This window comes from Tinamus guttatus, unplaced genomic scaffold (genome assembly GCF_059628265.1).
Source record: "Tinamus guttatus ecotype Peru unplaced genomic scaffold, ASM5962826v1 Tinamus_guttatus_pri_ptg000735l, whole genome shotgun sequence".
Taxonomy (NCBI): Eukaryota; Metazoa; Chordata; class Aves; order Tinamiformes; family Tinamidae; genus Tinamus; species Tinamus guttatus.
This window is the reverse complement of record NW_028289269.1, coordinates 218,615-234,430: the sequence shown is the minus strand read 5'-3', so window position 1 is coordinate 234,430 and position 15,816 is coordinate 218,615.

Genomic DNA, 15,816 nt, shown 5'->3' with positions numbered 1-15,816 from the left:
CCGCGCAGCCGCCAAAGAGCCTCTGCTCCACGGGAGCCCCCGAGATGCTCCTCGGCCCTGCTCACGCCTCCTTTTCCCTTGCAGGCCAAGCTCCCCTTCACCCTGGCTGCTGCTGGGAAGCGCTGGGCACGAGGACTCCGTCCCTAGACTATTGCATTTTTTTCTTTGTAGTGTCACAGTAGTTCTTAGATGTTGATATTGTTGATACTGTTTTTCATATTGTTGTTGTTACTGTTGTTGTTGTTGTAATTGTTATTGTTGTCGTTATTTTTGTTATTGTTATTCTTTTTTGTTGTTGTTTAAATATATATTCCTGTATCATTGTTCATATGTTGCGCATTTTTTCCAAGTGAGCTCAGGCACAAAAGGCATCCCCACCACAGGTCTGTGTGTGGAGCCCTGTGTGCACCAGGGGCAGGGGAGCAAAAAGTTCCTTCTGGGACTTCCTTTCACATGTGGCGGTGGGGATGCCCAAAGGGGAAAAAAACCCAGCCCCACCATGGGGCAGCTCTCAACTCTCCGGGTGCTGCACACAACATGTCCCCGCAGTGCCCAAGCCACAGGCAAAGGGAAGCTGTCACACCCCAGGGACACGGGGTCTGGAGATGCAGGGACAAACTCCCCAAGCCCCTGGGGGACACAGGGCCCCGCAGGGCTGGGACAGGCTCAGGGACCGTGTCACAGGGTCAGTGTCCCTGGAGGCGGCTGGTGCAGAAATGGGCTGCTGCCAGGAAGGGCCCCGTGCTGGGGACCACGGTGGAGGCTGCTCTGTCCCTCTGCTGTCTGCAGGGCCATCTGCCAGCTGCTCATGGTGACAATTTTGTGCCATGGGAGAAGAGGCCTTACAGCCTGACAAAACCCCACCGCTGCCCTTCCAACATCGCTGCTGCCCTGAGTGCCCACGGAGCCCTCCCCGGTCACACAGTCACACAGTGCTTGACGTTGGAAGGGACCTCTCCACATCATCAGTCCAAGCCGCCCCTGCACAAGCAGGGAACCCTACAGCGTGTTGCACAGGATCACACTCAGGAGGGTTTGGAAGATGTCTAAAGAAGGAGCCTGCATAACCTCGCTGAACACCCGCTTCCAGTGCTCCGTCACCCTAACAGGCAAAAAGCTCTTCCTCATATGCACATTGAAAGTGTGTTGCAATTTGTACACATTGAAACTGTGTTGCAATTTGCACCCTCTAGCCCTTGGGCTGTTGCTGGGCTCCACCAAGAAGAGTTTGGCCCTGTCCTTTTTACATCCTCGCCTCAGCTCCTTGTACCTCTTGATAAGTTTCCCTGTCACTCTTGTCTTCCCCAGGATAAACAGGCCCAGCTTGCTTACTCTTTCCTCATAACATAGATGCTCCAGTTCCTTCATCATCTTTGTGGCAATAAGCTGGTCACTTTCTGCAAGTTCCACAGCCCTCTTGTCCTGTGGAGCCCACAATATTTCTGCCCATAAGAGTTCAGGTGTGGCCTGAGCAGAGCTGAGGAGAGGGGCACGATCAGCCCCCTCCATCTGCTGCCAACACTCCTCCTCATGCAGGCCAGCATCCCTCTGGCCATCCTTGACACAAGGGCACATTGCTGCCTCCTGCTTGACCTGTTGTCAAGCAGACCTCCCAAACCCCTCTCCACAGAGCTGCTTTCCAGCAGCTCCACCCCTAATCTGTACTGGAGCCTCAAGCTATTTCCTCCCCCAGTGCAGGACCCTGCACTTGCCTTTCTTCAGTCTCAGGAGGTTCCTCTCTGCCCAACTCTCCTGCCTCTGCAGCTCCCTCTCAAAGGCAGCGCAGCTCTCAGGAGTGTCGGCCACTGCGGCCAGCTTTGTCTCATGTGCACACTTGCTGAGAGGGCACTCTGTCACCTCCTGCAAGGCACTGAGCAAATAGGTGAATAGCACCGGACCCAGTACTGACCCCCTGGGGAACACCACTAGCCACAGGCCTCCAACTAGACTCAGCACCGATTAGAACAACCCTCTGAGCTCTGCAATCCGCACACTGGATGTGTTCTCCAGCCACACACTGTCCACTCATCTGAAGCACACCTGCTGATCTTCCCGAGGAGGGTTAGGGGCAACCATGGGAATGAGCAGCTTCCTTTAAAGCCCTGCTTTTCCATGCCTGTATTCCTGCCTGCTCAGATATCAGCAGCTCCTCCAGCACTGGGGAGATCTCCTGCTCCGTCCACCTTACCTTGATCTGAGGGCTGGCAACTCAGCTCCTTTAGCAAGCTCCGCTCAGATTTGGACATGCGTGCACAGACCTTTGTCAGTGATGCTCTGGAAAGTCTGCAGAAGGATTTGGAACAGCAACATCCACTCTTCCAAGGCAAGAGCCTTACAAAACAGCTCAGCAGAAAGCACTGTGGAGAGGGTGCTAGTGCAGCAGCCGGGAGAGCAGCCTGGCCGGCCTCTGACTGCAGCAGCTTCAGCAGAGAACTGTGCAAGTCGGGTGGCAAAAGAGCCCATCCCCAGGGAAGGGAGCAATGCGAGGCAGGACAATGGAAGGCCAGAAGGAAGGACAACTCCTCTGGGAGAATCCAAGCTGAGTAAGTCAAGAACAAAGCTCCCATCTATCATCCTGCCAGGAACTCTCAGACTTTCAGAGCATGGAGAGTAGGTGAAGAAGCAGCAGGGGAAGATTCAGCTCACCTGTTCCTATCCATGCGGCAAAGATCTGAGTAAGATGGGCAGGGCACACCCGAAGGCGTGCAGGAGCCCCTCCATTCACCCCAACCACCTGCAGACAGACCTTGTACTGCAGTGTTGAAAAATGACTCTGAATGGAGGCCGTGGAGCAGGAGAGACCCCTTCCCTTCAGGAGTCAGCAGGATTCCAGGCAGCCTGTCCCTTCAAGCAGCTGCAAAGCACCTTCCCAGAGAGGACTGTCCAAGTGGACCCTGGTGGCCCAGCCATGAGGCAGACGAGCCGCAGCTTCTGTGCAAGCAGCCTGCGTGGGGCAAGGGCTTCCCAGCACCTTTCCTGCCGACGGGGGCACTGCGCACGCCTGGGCTCTGCAGGCGTCACGCGCGCAGGCAAGGGGGCTCCCAGCACTTGCCCTCACAGCCACGGGGCTGAGCTCGCTGCCCAGCCCTCTGCTCGTGCCTCCCTGCAGGGAACACTGCTCTGCTTCGCACTTCCCCTCCAGCATTCCCAGGGCAGCAGACAAATGCCTGCCACCAATTCCCCGTGCCACCAGCCCTGCGGCTGCTTGGGAGCCACCCAGAGCCCTCCGCGCACCTCTGGCGTCAGCCCCTTCCCAGCAGCTGCGCTCTGCCTCGCAGGGGCACTGCGGCATGCCAGCAAGCAAGCTTGGCCAGCACCAAGATTCTCCTTTGGGCTGCAGCACTTTGGTGGCAGGGGTTGCACTGCTTGCTTTTGGAGGGTTTCCATCAATGGGAGGGCTACACCTGGCAGCACCTTGCCCAAAGGCACCTAGCGTGTCCTTTCCCAAAGGCTGGGAATTCACCTCTGTTAGGAAGTGACTCTTTTACCCCAGTGCTGGGCAGAGATGCAGCAGCTGCAGGTCCCTGCTGTGGCTGAGGGCACATTTGTGCCTGCTCTGCCCTCTGCAGCCCTAGGAAGCCGTGGCAGGGCAACCAGTGCAGATGCCGCACCAAGGCTGCTCTCAGCCACAGCACATGGCGCCTGCAAGGTGCGCGGCAGGACAAGAGAAGAAGCCCAGCAGCGCACCTGGGGCTCCCAGGACACCACCAACTCGCAAGGGCTCTGCTGAGGACATGCACACCTGGCCCCGGGGCACAACGGCCCTTTGCGCTCATTGCGCTACCAAGGAACACGTCTCAACCATGGAAAACAAAACTTTCTCTAGTTCGTGGGGCTGTAAGGGCAGGAGTGGAGCAGGGAAGAAAGAGCAAGGCGTTCAAGGCTGCTTGCAGGGGTGGAAGCAGAACCCCAAGTGGAGCCTGGCCTCTGGGCAGGCAGCCGCCAGCAGCACCATGGGGCTGCGTGAGGAGACCTCCTTGGCACCCAGCAAGCCCAAGGCCACGCACTGCTCTCTTTCGCCAGGCTCAGCAGTGCCAGGGGGAGTCCAGCACACGCAGACCCTTCCTCACGGCAGCCCCCCTGGCCCCTGCCGCTGCACTCCTCCCCCCACGCAGCAGTGGAACATCCCGGAGGGGCAGTTATCGCCACGGGAACACGGATGCTTCCCAGGGCTGCGCCTCACAGTGGCCCCAGTGCTGGCCACACAGCAGCAAGGCCAGGTGAGCAGCAGGGCCGCGCAGCACCAGGAGCCACCCGTGGTGCCCACAAGATGCAGGGGAGCTGCGGGGCTGCAGGGCAGCCTGCGCGATGCCTCCCAGGGGAGGCCACAAAGCCACCGCGCGACACTTGGTGCTCATGGCTGCAAACGTAAACAATTCCATTCTGTTGCAGACTCAGGACATTGAAAAAAATGAATAAATGTGAAGTTGAAGAAATGGAATGGGAGAGCTCAGTGCAGGTACTGTGCGTGCAGGCAGAGGCTGCGCGGGGACGGCTGGCGCTTGGCTCTGCGAGAGCAGCCGCAGGGCTGGTGGCAGAGGTGGCAGGGAGCTCTGGCAGGCCTGGGTGCTGGGGCAGAGCTGCGCCAGGGCCAGGAGCGGCCAAGGCCTCGGGGGCTGCTGCCTGAGCCTGGCGCCCTGGCTCTGTGCACCGCCTGCCCCGCGCACGCAGGGGACACGAGGCCCCGCGCACAGAGCCAGCGCTGCCACCGTGACCGTCCCCACAAGCTCTCCTGCTCTCTTCCAGACTCCGGGCACCCAAGGTCTGGGTGGCTGCACTAACGAGGAGGAGCTAATGGAGTGGGAGAGCTCCTTCTGCGGCTTGCAGGTATTGCCACTGCTGCTGGTTACATGCGGAGACCTGGGGCTGGGGCTGGCCCCTTCCCGCTTTCCTGCTTCCCACTGCAGGAAGAGGGGTCCTTGGGTTAGAACATTCCAGCTCTGAGACCTGCCCTGCAAATGCTTCCTTCTCTCTTGCAGGCTCTGCATATGCATGGGGGGCCTACAGGCAATGGGCCGGAGCCGATGGAGTGGCTGAGCTATGGCAGCAGCCAGGTACAGCCCCCGCAGCCCCTGGACGCGCTTGTCCTTCATCTTCCCCACGCACCATCCCCACTAAGGTCTCCTGCTCTCTTCCAGATGATAGGGAGCAGCAGCTTGGTCGGCTGCAGCCAGGAGGAGCCCATGGATTGGGAGAGCTCCGGCTGCAGCCCCCAGGTATGGCCCCTGCTGCCGGCTGCACGGGCAGAGCTGGGGCTGTGCCCGGCCCCTTGGCGCTGCTCCGCGCTGCCTTTGGGGAGCAGCCGCGCGGGAGCCTGGCCCAGGTGTGCGGGCGCTCAGGCGGGCCGCGGCGCCGGGGCAGAGCTGCACAGGGCGCAGGAGCGCCCAAGGCCTGGGCACCTGCTGCCTCAGCCCCTCTGCCGGCCTCTGGGCTGCGCTGGCCACGCCAAGCCTCTGCCAGGGCACCAATGACGGCAGCGCTGCTGCCAAAGAGCCCGCGCAGCCGCCAAGGAGCCTCTGCTCCACGGGAGCCCCCGAGATGCTCCTCGGCCCTGCTCACGCCTCCTTTTCCCTTGCAGGCCAAGCTCCCCTTCACCCTGGCTGCTGCCGGGAACCGCTGGGCCCAGGGACACCACCAATAACATCTTATTTGGATTTTTCTTTGGAGACTTTTATAGTAATATTTGTTCTTCTTCATATTGTTGATATTATTGTTGTTAGTGTTATTGATGTTGTTTTTATTGTTGTTGTTGTTAGTGTTTATTATATTGTTATTTTTATTGTTATTGTTTAAATATATATTCCTGTATCATTGCTTAAGTTTTGTGGCGTGTTTCCAGGTGAGGTCAAGCACTAAAATCATCCCCATTGCAGATGTGGGTGTGTAGCTGTAAGATTCCAGCCCCTAGGGACATGGAGGGCCAGTAAATAGTCCCTCTAGGACTTCCCTTCACACGCGGCCCTGGGAATGCCACAATCCCTTTCCTATCTTTTTACTTTTTCCTATTCTTTTTCTTTTTTCTTCTTTTTCTCTTTTTTTTCCTCTTTGCCATTTTTATTCCTTTTTGGTCTTTTTCTTCTCCCTCTTCTTCGCTTACTTTTTCTATTTCTTTTTGTTTTTCCTTTTCTTTTCCTGTGTGTTTCTGTTTCTTTTTTAATCTCTTTGTTTCTCTTCTCCTTTTGCCTTCTTTTTATCTTATTTTCCTTTTCTTTTATTCCTTTTCCTCTCACTGTTTTTTTAAAATTTCTTTTTCCTTTCTTTTCCTTTCCTTTTCCTTTTATTTACTCTCATACCTTGTTTTCCCCTCTTTATTTTATATTTATTTCGTTCAAGCTGTATCTGTGGGAGAAAACTGTGGCGGAAAAAAAGCAGGTACGACATCATGGAGCCAAAGAGCATTCCCACAGGCAGCAGGGACCGTAGCTCCACGCTCAGGTGCTCCCCTTCTAAATGCCTGCACTCAAGCAGTGCCAGGAGAGGACAAGCTCATCCTCAGGAGAGCAGGCATTGCTCTCTGGAAAGGAAGGGAGCCTCCAAGGCCAGGCCTGCAAAGGAATAACGGTTCTTTTCCAGCAATGTCTATCCATTCCAATTCCAGGCTGTGGGATTTCTTGCTCCCTTACGCAGTTAGGAATGAGTGTATGGTGCCTGGCAAAACGGGACAAGCAAGGAAGAAGACGAGGAGGTTGTTGGCAGATGAGCTGGAAGGCAGCACTGCCAGGCCCAGCGGGAGTCGCGCGGCACACGGGGAGCAGCCGAGTGCGCCCAAAATCCCGGCTCATTGTGGCCAACGACCACCTGCAGGGACCAGCCCTCACGCACACGCTCGCCCCAGTCCTGCTTCGCTGCTTTAGCCCTCTCTTCAGCTTCCCCCAAAGAAGATGCCCTGCTTCTGCTGCACCTCTGCATGGCTCTTGCTTTGGGAGACAGACCAAGAGGGCAGCCTCAGATCCTGAAGGAACCACAAGTGTCCCACAGTCCTGATGTGCAGGCACTTCATGGGGCAGGGTGCACTCCAGGATGGGGAAAGGTCTCCCCAGCATGGACCCAGCAACAACCCTTGGTATCTCAGCCCACCACAGCCCTCCTGCTTGGGCAGCCACCCCCAGCAACCTGCCCCTGCTGAGTCCTGCAAATGTCCAATGTTGGACGAGTGCTGGAAATAGCCAAAGTGAGAGACCAATCTGTGACAAATGCCCCATAGCCCCTTCACAGTCAGGCCATGCAACCAAGGACACCCAGCTCAGCAAACGTCCTTTTCCTCTCCGGACCCTCTCCAGCCCAGCCCAGCCCCTCTCCAGCTCTCCCCACCTGCCCTGCCCTCTCCCAGCCCACCCAGCAGAGCAGACCAGGCTGGGGGTGGCCCCACAGCAGTGCCCCCCGCAGGGCACTCACCCCACAGCCCCAGCCCCACTGCGGGCACAGCAGCTCCAGGGGACAGGGCCGTGTGTGTCAGGTGCCCCATCAGGCTCCAAGCTGGAACTGGCCCCAGTGGCATACGGACACAGAGGACAGGGACACTCTGTGCCTCTTGTTCCTGTATCCCAGAGCTTCCCTACCCCAGGCTGCCTGCAGCCCTCATGCCAGCCCCTCTCTCCAGCACAGCACAAGGCTCCCTGCCCTGGGGCTCTGCTGCCACCTCCTGCTGCCAGGGACACAGCAGCCAGCCCCTAGCTGACATGCACAGAAACATATTTCTTTTCCCCATTTATTCCTCCTTCTAAGAGCACAATTGCTCCTTTCCCCCTTCCCCAGGGATATCCCTGCTCCCTGGAAAACCCTTCCCCAGTTTAATTCCTTAGTTATGGTCTGCCTGGAAGGTCCTGGAGCCTCCCCGGTGCTCCCTGCAGGACCCCGAGATGCTGGTGCTGCTCTGCAGAGTGAGTGGGCTGTGGTGCTCTGGGGTCACAGGGTGACTCTGCAGTTGTTGTGCTCATGGTTGGACACAGACCCAGACGGACAGGCATCATTGTACCTGAGAACACCATATCAAGGGGCTTCTACCTGTCAATGATGCTCTGAGCAACCACAGGCCATATAAAATGGCTCAGGCTGTGTTCATGTGTCCCTAGATCCAGACCATGACTTCAGGTATAAGCTATCATGGGCGGCTCTTGAAGCTCCTTTCCCTGTGCCTGCAAGGTCCCTAATGTGGTCATAGGCCACCATACGGGGGACAGTCCCACGGAGATACTACTTGGCCATTCATCACTATCAGGAGCACCCAGCACTCACAAGTGAGAACTGAATCCAGTCCTTATTTCCTAACATATTCCCCGAGGAGATCATTGCCTTGGGCCCATCAAGAGCCCCAGAAAAGCAACAAGCATCTTTCAGGCTGAAAGTCATGGAGAAAATTCTTGGCACCAGCTTTGGAAGAAGAGCCCAATCCACAAGATGCACTGAAAACACACCCTTTAATTAGGGGAAGGACAGCTCTGACACAGTGATAGACACATTTAAAGAAGACCTCTGGGTCAGAAACACATGGTTAACACCTCTGGAGAAGTGGGATGAATTCAGAAACTTGTGCACAAACCTCATTATTAAAGCAAGAATGCTGAAATCACAGGAGTCGTCTGAGAGAAATTAGATATCACTTGCGAAGATGGATGGACAACTTATTGTTGCTGAAATATTACCAATTGAAACACTTTTTTCAATGCATCCCTGAGTTCCTTGTTCCTCATGCTGTAGATGAGAGGGTTCAGTGCTGGAGGCAGAACTGAGTACAGAACAGCTACAACCAGATTCAGAGCTGGGGTGGAAATGGAGGGGGGCTTCAGGTAGGCAAACATTGCTGTGCTGACAACCATACAGGCCACGGCCAGGTGCGGGAGGCACATGGAAAAGGCTTTGTGCCGGCGCTGCTCTGACGGGATCCTCAGCACAGCTCTGAAGATCTGCACGTAGGACACCACAATGAAAATGAAACACCCAAAGCCTAAAGAGACGCTAACCACAAGAAGCCCAGCTTCCCTGAGGTAGGAATCTGAGCAGGAGAGCTTGAGGATCTGGGGTATCTCACAGAAGAAGTGCTCCACCACATTGCCTTGGCACAGCGGTATGGAAAATGTGTTCCCAGTGTGCAGCAGAGCATTGAGGAAATCAGATGCCCAAGTAGCTGCTGCCATTTTGACACAAGCTCTGCTGTCCATGAACATGCCATAGTGCAAGGGTCTGCAGATGGCAACGTAGCGATCATAGGCCATGACAGTGAGGAGAGAAAACTCTGCTGACATGAAAAAGGCAAACATAAAGACCTGTGCAGCACATCCCAAGTAGGAAATGGCCCTGGTGTCCCACAGAGAATTGGCCATGGATTTTGGGACAGTGGTGGAGATGCAGCCAAGGTCGAGGAGGGAGAGGTTGATGAGGAAGAAGTACATGGGGGTGCGGAGGTGGTGGTCGCAGGCTACAGCTGCGATGATGAGGCTGTTACCCACAACGGCAGCCAGGTAGATGCCCAGGAAGAGCGAGAAGTGCAAGAGCTGCAGCTCCCGTGTGCCTGCGAATGGCAGGAGGAGGAACTCGTTGAAGGAGCTGCTGTTGTTTTGGAGCACTGCCCAATGAGGAAAAAGCATCAACACATTAGAATAGGCTTCTCTGAACAAAAGTCCTTCTCTGAGCAAAACTCCTTCTACTCCTCTTCATAATCCCACATTGCCTCTCTCCTTTGCCTTGTTCAGCTCCCTTATCTGACCTCTGGTTTGTGCTGGCTTAGTGTGCTCTTCATCTGTGCTTGGGCTCCAGAGCAGTCAGGCCTGCTCTTGTGGGTGGTGCACATGGAGTGTCCAACTGCCTCATGTATTTGGTGAGACCAGGGGATGGGCACCATGAACTGAGTGAAGGGGATTTGATCCAGGGACTCAATAGCAATATTCTCTAATTACTCCTGTGCAAATGGCATCAATCATAATAGCTCTTTTTGAAAGAAAAAATTGTTGGGAAGGATTCACCTCCAGTTTACCCTTTTGAACAGAAGTGTCTGAAATGGACCCTGTCCTCCAAGCATCTTAATATCTTCACTCTTGCTTGACACAATGCAGTGGGAGAGGGAAGTTTCTGCCTTAACTGCAGCTGACTCCCTGTCCTTAGCTCGAGGGAGCAAGGATCAGAACAGAGCGAGAGGTGAAAAAATGTAGAGCAACACTATGAACCTTTTGCCAAGGGACAGTAAGGAGTAACAGACAGAGGAGTACTGGGGGAAGTCTTCACCTCCCCAAGCTGTGCACGCCACCGCCCAGACAGCAACATCTCCAGACAGTCCCTCTCAGTCCCCTTCTCCTGCAGGGGGAAAGGACCAGGCTGCAGTACAGACACAGCCCCTCTTCTACCAAGGAAGGGACTCACGGCTGGGACCCCATGGCCTTGAGGGGTGGGAGAGGAGACATGGGGCTTTGCTTAGAGGAAGACATCCGTGTTGCAGGGACTGACTGGTGGGGAGTGATCCAAATCTCCCCTTCCCACAGTGATTATGTTTCTAGTTCCCTCCCATTTGCTGATTTTATCTCCACTGATGGAGCTTTTCCTGATGGCAGCAGTTCCTCTTGCCCATGTCTTCTCCCTGGCAGTGCCACACAACCCATCCCACCCCCTGGACACTTACTCTGCCCTACAGCAGTATCTCAGCAGCAGGACGCTGTCCAGGGACATCTCTCTGCAGGTAGTAAGTAGAAGGTCAGACAAACCCTGGTGAGGCCAGAGAAGGTGATGCTGGTGCTGTCTGCAGTCAAGGGAGGGGGGCAGGGGTTTTCTGAGGTTCCTCACAGATCTCTCCATTTAAAGGACTAGAGTGTCAGGTTCCTGCTCTAACCTGGCATTTCCTTTCCATACACCCCCGAGTTTTCGGAAAGAGGACACAAGAAATCTCCTGATCTTAGACATTACCACTGCCTTCACTGTCCTCTTGAAAAGGCTCTTTCAGAAATGAACATGTCCTTATGGGAGTCTCTCCTCACATCCAGAGCTTCTCCCCACAGCACCATGGGGATATCCCAAGCAGGGTTAGTGCTGCAGTCCCAGGCAGGTGGCACTGCCCTGGGGACACAGCACCCTTCAGCAGAGGAACACTGCTCTGAAATTCAGCCCATGCAGACCTGGGTGCACTCATTGGCTTCAAACCCCTGCAGCATCCCGAGGAGAAGGCAGCCGTGATGCCCAGTCCCTTTGATGGTCTGGCTGGGAATCCCTACTCCAAAGCACCACCAGCTCCAAGCAGGAGAAGCTGGGAGAGCCACCCCAGGTGCTACATTCAAAAGACCCTTCCAGTAACCACAGCAGCGTTGTCCTGCAGACAGACACTTTCCGTGTCTTGGGCTGCTCAGATTTCTCCCTGCAGTGAGTTCTCAATTGCCCTCCCATTCCCAACTGTTCCTCACCTGTCCCTCACTTATGAGTGACTCATCCCAGCCTGGTTTCTGCGGGCAGTGCCCTGAGTCTTGGTGCTCCTTTATGAGGAGCTGATCCTGGGCAGAGCTGTCTCTCTGCAGCGCCCGCCAGGTTGCCATGGGCTCCCGCAGTCCCAGGAGCCAGGCCCAGCTCAGGAGCACGGACCGAGCTTAAGACGGAATAATTTCTGCCTCCTCTGCAGCCTTCAGGCATTTCTGGGGCTTCAGGGCTGTGACTGGGGAAGCAGGCTGGGTGTCTGCAGGATGCATGGACACAGCTGCAGGTATGAACCAGCATGGGACAGGCTCTGGTGGAGACAGACAAAGGCTCTGCCTGGGCTCACAGACACCAGAGGAGGTCTTCATCCTCTTGACTGTGGTTGTCTCTGCCACCAAGGCCTGTCAGGAGACACTGTGGCCTCAGTGTCCCTCTTGCTGACACCCCGAAAGGTGTCATATCATTGTCCTGCACTGAGCACTGCACACCCCCACCCACACACTGTCCCCAAGAGGACCTGGAAAACATGTGGGAGAAAGGATCTCCTTTCCCAGAAGCTCAGTGGCTGAGCTTGGACATTTTGCCTAATAAAACACCTCAAGGGTTAATGTGGCATCAGAGCCACCTGCACGTTTCCTCTGCCTACCTCTTATCAGTGATGACAGTTTTCTGCTCTAATCAGCCCCTGGAGACACTTCACTGCTAACAACTATCAATGGGACCCATTAAAACTCAACAAAATGTTGTGGGTTGATCTTGACTTTGAATTCTCCTCTCAGTAACTGAGGTTCATGGATTCAGCATGAAATATACCATGGGACTCATTAAAATGCAAAGAGCTCTCACAAACCATGTCTCTCCCTGCAATTTTCGTCAAGTCTTGTATGACTAATTGGAGAGTTTTGGGGACTGTAGCTGAAAGGTGGAGACATGAATAATATACAAGTATTTCTGATTTCACAGGTTTTTATTTTTACTATTAACATCCAGCTTTCAGAGTAATCGATAGCAATATTCTGGAATTGGAAACAATCCAGAATGACTCCCAATGAAGTGCGGACATCTAGGAGAAGCAGTGTCCCAGACCTGAAGCACTGTATGGACACTCTTCCTTCCCTCCCCAACCTGCCATTTCTCACATCAGCCACCTGGGACTTCCATCACTCTTGTTAGAAGCTTCGCTGTTCTACTGAAATCAGCAACTGAAAGTTAGAGCTCATCTGCTGCAACTACCAACTGCTTTTCTTAGAGAGTTCCTTAGAGAACTAGCTGCAAATTAACACAGGATTTTTCTTAACTGCAAAGAAACAGAAATAAAGCAAGAAATAATTTCATAAATAATAATTGTGGTCTTTGAGTGTAGGCTAAGTCCAACATGTCAGCAGTGAGGTTCCCTTGCTACAAGGAACAACCTTGCTGAAAGACAGAGCAACCTTTAAACTCCTGCAGTGCAAACCAGCAGCTGGGTCGCGGAGTGAACAAAGAGTAATAGGGCTTCAAAATGGCCAACTCGTGTCCTGTAAAGATGGTGTTAGAAATTGTCTGTTTAAACAGGACATGTGGGAATGGGAGAGCCATACAGCTCCTGTGGGACATGCTGCTTTTGGAGATCCCAGACCTGCCTCAGCTTCTCTACAAAAGTAGGAAAAAGACCCTAGAGAAGAGAGATTTTCCTGGCTGCTCAGAGCAACCCAAAGAAGGACTTGGGGATGTCAAAGGAAACTCAATCCCCTAACACCAAAAGCACTGGACCCTCCTGGACCCTTAAGATGGGAGCAGGAATGGGCAGGGGAAATAGCCACGTCCCAGACTTCCTCCATCAGGCCTTGAGCTCTGCAGCTTCTCATGGCTTCAGGGGAGCTCCCTAAACCAATACTTCCCATGACCCTAGTGCATTGAGCAGACTGAGCAGACACAGAGGACACAGGAGAGAGAATGAGTAGAGACCCCTGGGTCCAGAATGGGCCTTCCTGTGCCAAAGACAGGATGCTAGAGGCTGAATAGGCAACTGAAAGAAAGGAGGAAAGGCGTGCTTTGCTTTTCATTGTCTGGAATGCCACATATCTGGAAGCTTCAAGAGGGATGCCATCCCCCTTCTGCAAGATTTGCTCCAGGACTGTGAAAAAACTACAGGAACAGGATGTTGGTTGTTGGAAGCTTCAGCAGTAGGAGAGTGGGGAGATGGTCATCTCACTGACTTGTGAACAAGCCAAAATGCAGCTCCTGAGGCACGGCAGTGCCTTACAGGCTCCATACGGGAGCCTGGACAGAGGGATGCAGTGTGTGGGCCTGTCCTGAGACACCCAGGGTCAAAAGTGTGGGAGATGCAGGGTGCCAGGGCTCTACAGATCCCAAAGACATGCTGGTGCCAAGAACTATACCCAGGGGAGAAACACTACTTGGAGGTGTAATGGCAAACCCCAAAGCATAAGTAAGGTGCAAAAGAGAAATGGCTTTCCTCAGGGTCAGATGAAAGAAAGCTGCGCAAAATTCACAGGATTTGGAGAAACTTCCTCAGGTTTTCTACTTGGCCTGACCCATGGTTTTGGAGCCTATCAGGAACAAATGTCCCATCTCAAGCCCTCTGGAGGGAAGACATGTGTTAAGAATATGTTTGCTCTTTTCTGACATATCATCTCTATCTTATCACAGATCAAGAAACCTTCCTGAGGACTTTTAAAAGCAAAGAGTCTGTAGAGCGTTTCTCAGAAGAGTAGATTCCTTGAGGTTGCAGAAGGGGATCCAGTGCCCTGCTGAAAGCAGGTCCCAGCAGGCAGGTCCTTGGGGCCTTTTCCAGTGAACTTTGGGTTATCTCCGAGGATGGAGATCTGAGAATCTCTCTGGATCCTGTGCCAGAGTTTGGCCATGCTCATAGAGAAAAAGATTGGTTCTTAACATCTAAGAAGCATTTTCCATTGTTCATTTCTTTTTCTCTCACTATTGCCTCACACGCCATTTGTGTGACCCTCCAAGAAAATCCAACTGCTCTGTGTCCTCCACAAGGGAGTTTTGCACAGCATGAAGATCCTCCTTGGACTTCTCTGGTCTACGCTGAACAAACCTTGCTCTCCCAGCATCTCCTTTTCTGCCCCACACTCCAGGCCCTGACCATCTTCTTGTCCCTGTGCTGGTCTCCCTCTCACTTGTTAGTGCCTGTGCAGAACTGGAGAGACCAAATGGGATCTGGTGTACAGGCATGGTCCCCACTGTGCCAAAAACAGAGGTAGAATGTGTCAGTGGCCCTCCTGGTTGTGTCCTCCCAAATACAAATCCAGGATCGCGGGCAAAATATGGCACGGGGACCCAGAGAGGTTCTCAGGTATCCTCCTATCCTCAGAGATAATGTAAATTTCACTGGAAAAGGCCTAAAGACAACACCTCTACTGGGAAGTGTCTTCAGCAGGGTGTTGGATCCCTACCTCCAGATGGCTCCCTAAAAGCAGGCTCAAGGAATCTGCTATTCTGAGACTCTTTCCAAAGGGACCTGTGGATTTCAAGCTGCCGCCTCCACCACTGACCAAGAACAGGTATCACAGAGCCATCCATCACCCTGAGAGGCCTGATTCTTGTGAGGGGGCATCTCTCTGTCTGCAAGTGTCTGCATATCCACAAAGTGCAGAAATGGCTCCGACTGCTTTGTTTAACTACTAGTTTGTATGAGGGATCACAATGGGTTAGGGTCTGCGATGGGAAGATGTAATGAGGGTCCAGCTTCAACAGAAAGCCTTTAAAGGAGTGAGAAGATAACTTACTCCACCAGAGTGACTCAAATCCCAAAGACTCAGATAATCATCAAGATGATCAGAAACTGCAAGCCTGAACATCAGCTGACAGAAACCATGAAACTGTGAGAACCCCTGGGTGACACCAGGATGCTCCAAGGAGAGAACAGGGAAGCCAACAGTCCTCCCTCTGCTCTCCCAGCAGGACCCTGGGGTGGCAGGCTGGGCTCTGGAGCAGAGCACTGCAGCACGCCACTACCTGCACACCTAAACAGAGGGTCCTCAGCCTACACCTGCCTCTGCATCAAGGACACTCTGGGATAAGCACCACACTTCTGGCACCATCCTTGTTTTTCCCAGCGCACAAGGCCCCGGTCTGCCCTCAGGCAAGCAGTGGCCATGCTCTGGAGCTGCCCGGTGGGGAACACCAGCATCTCGCTTGGCTTTTTGAAGGGCAGGCAAATCAAGAGACATGGACTCTTCCAGTCTCTTCCTGCACTCCAGAGACATCACAGCACCCCCATCAGCCCCCGAGGGTTCCCTTGCAGCAGCTTCCCTGCAAGTTATTGCCACTGTCTCTAGTCCCTCCATCACCATGTCCACCAGTCTCCTGGCCACATCTTCCGTATCGATGGCATTGGTCCTGCACCTGGCAGAGGCTCTGCAAGGCTTTTCTGGAGCAGGCAGCTTCTTTTTCCCTGTAGAC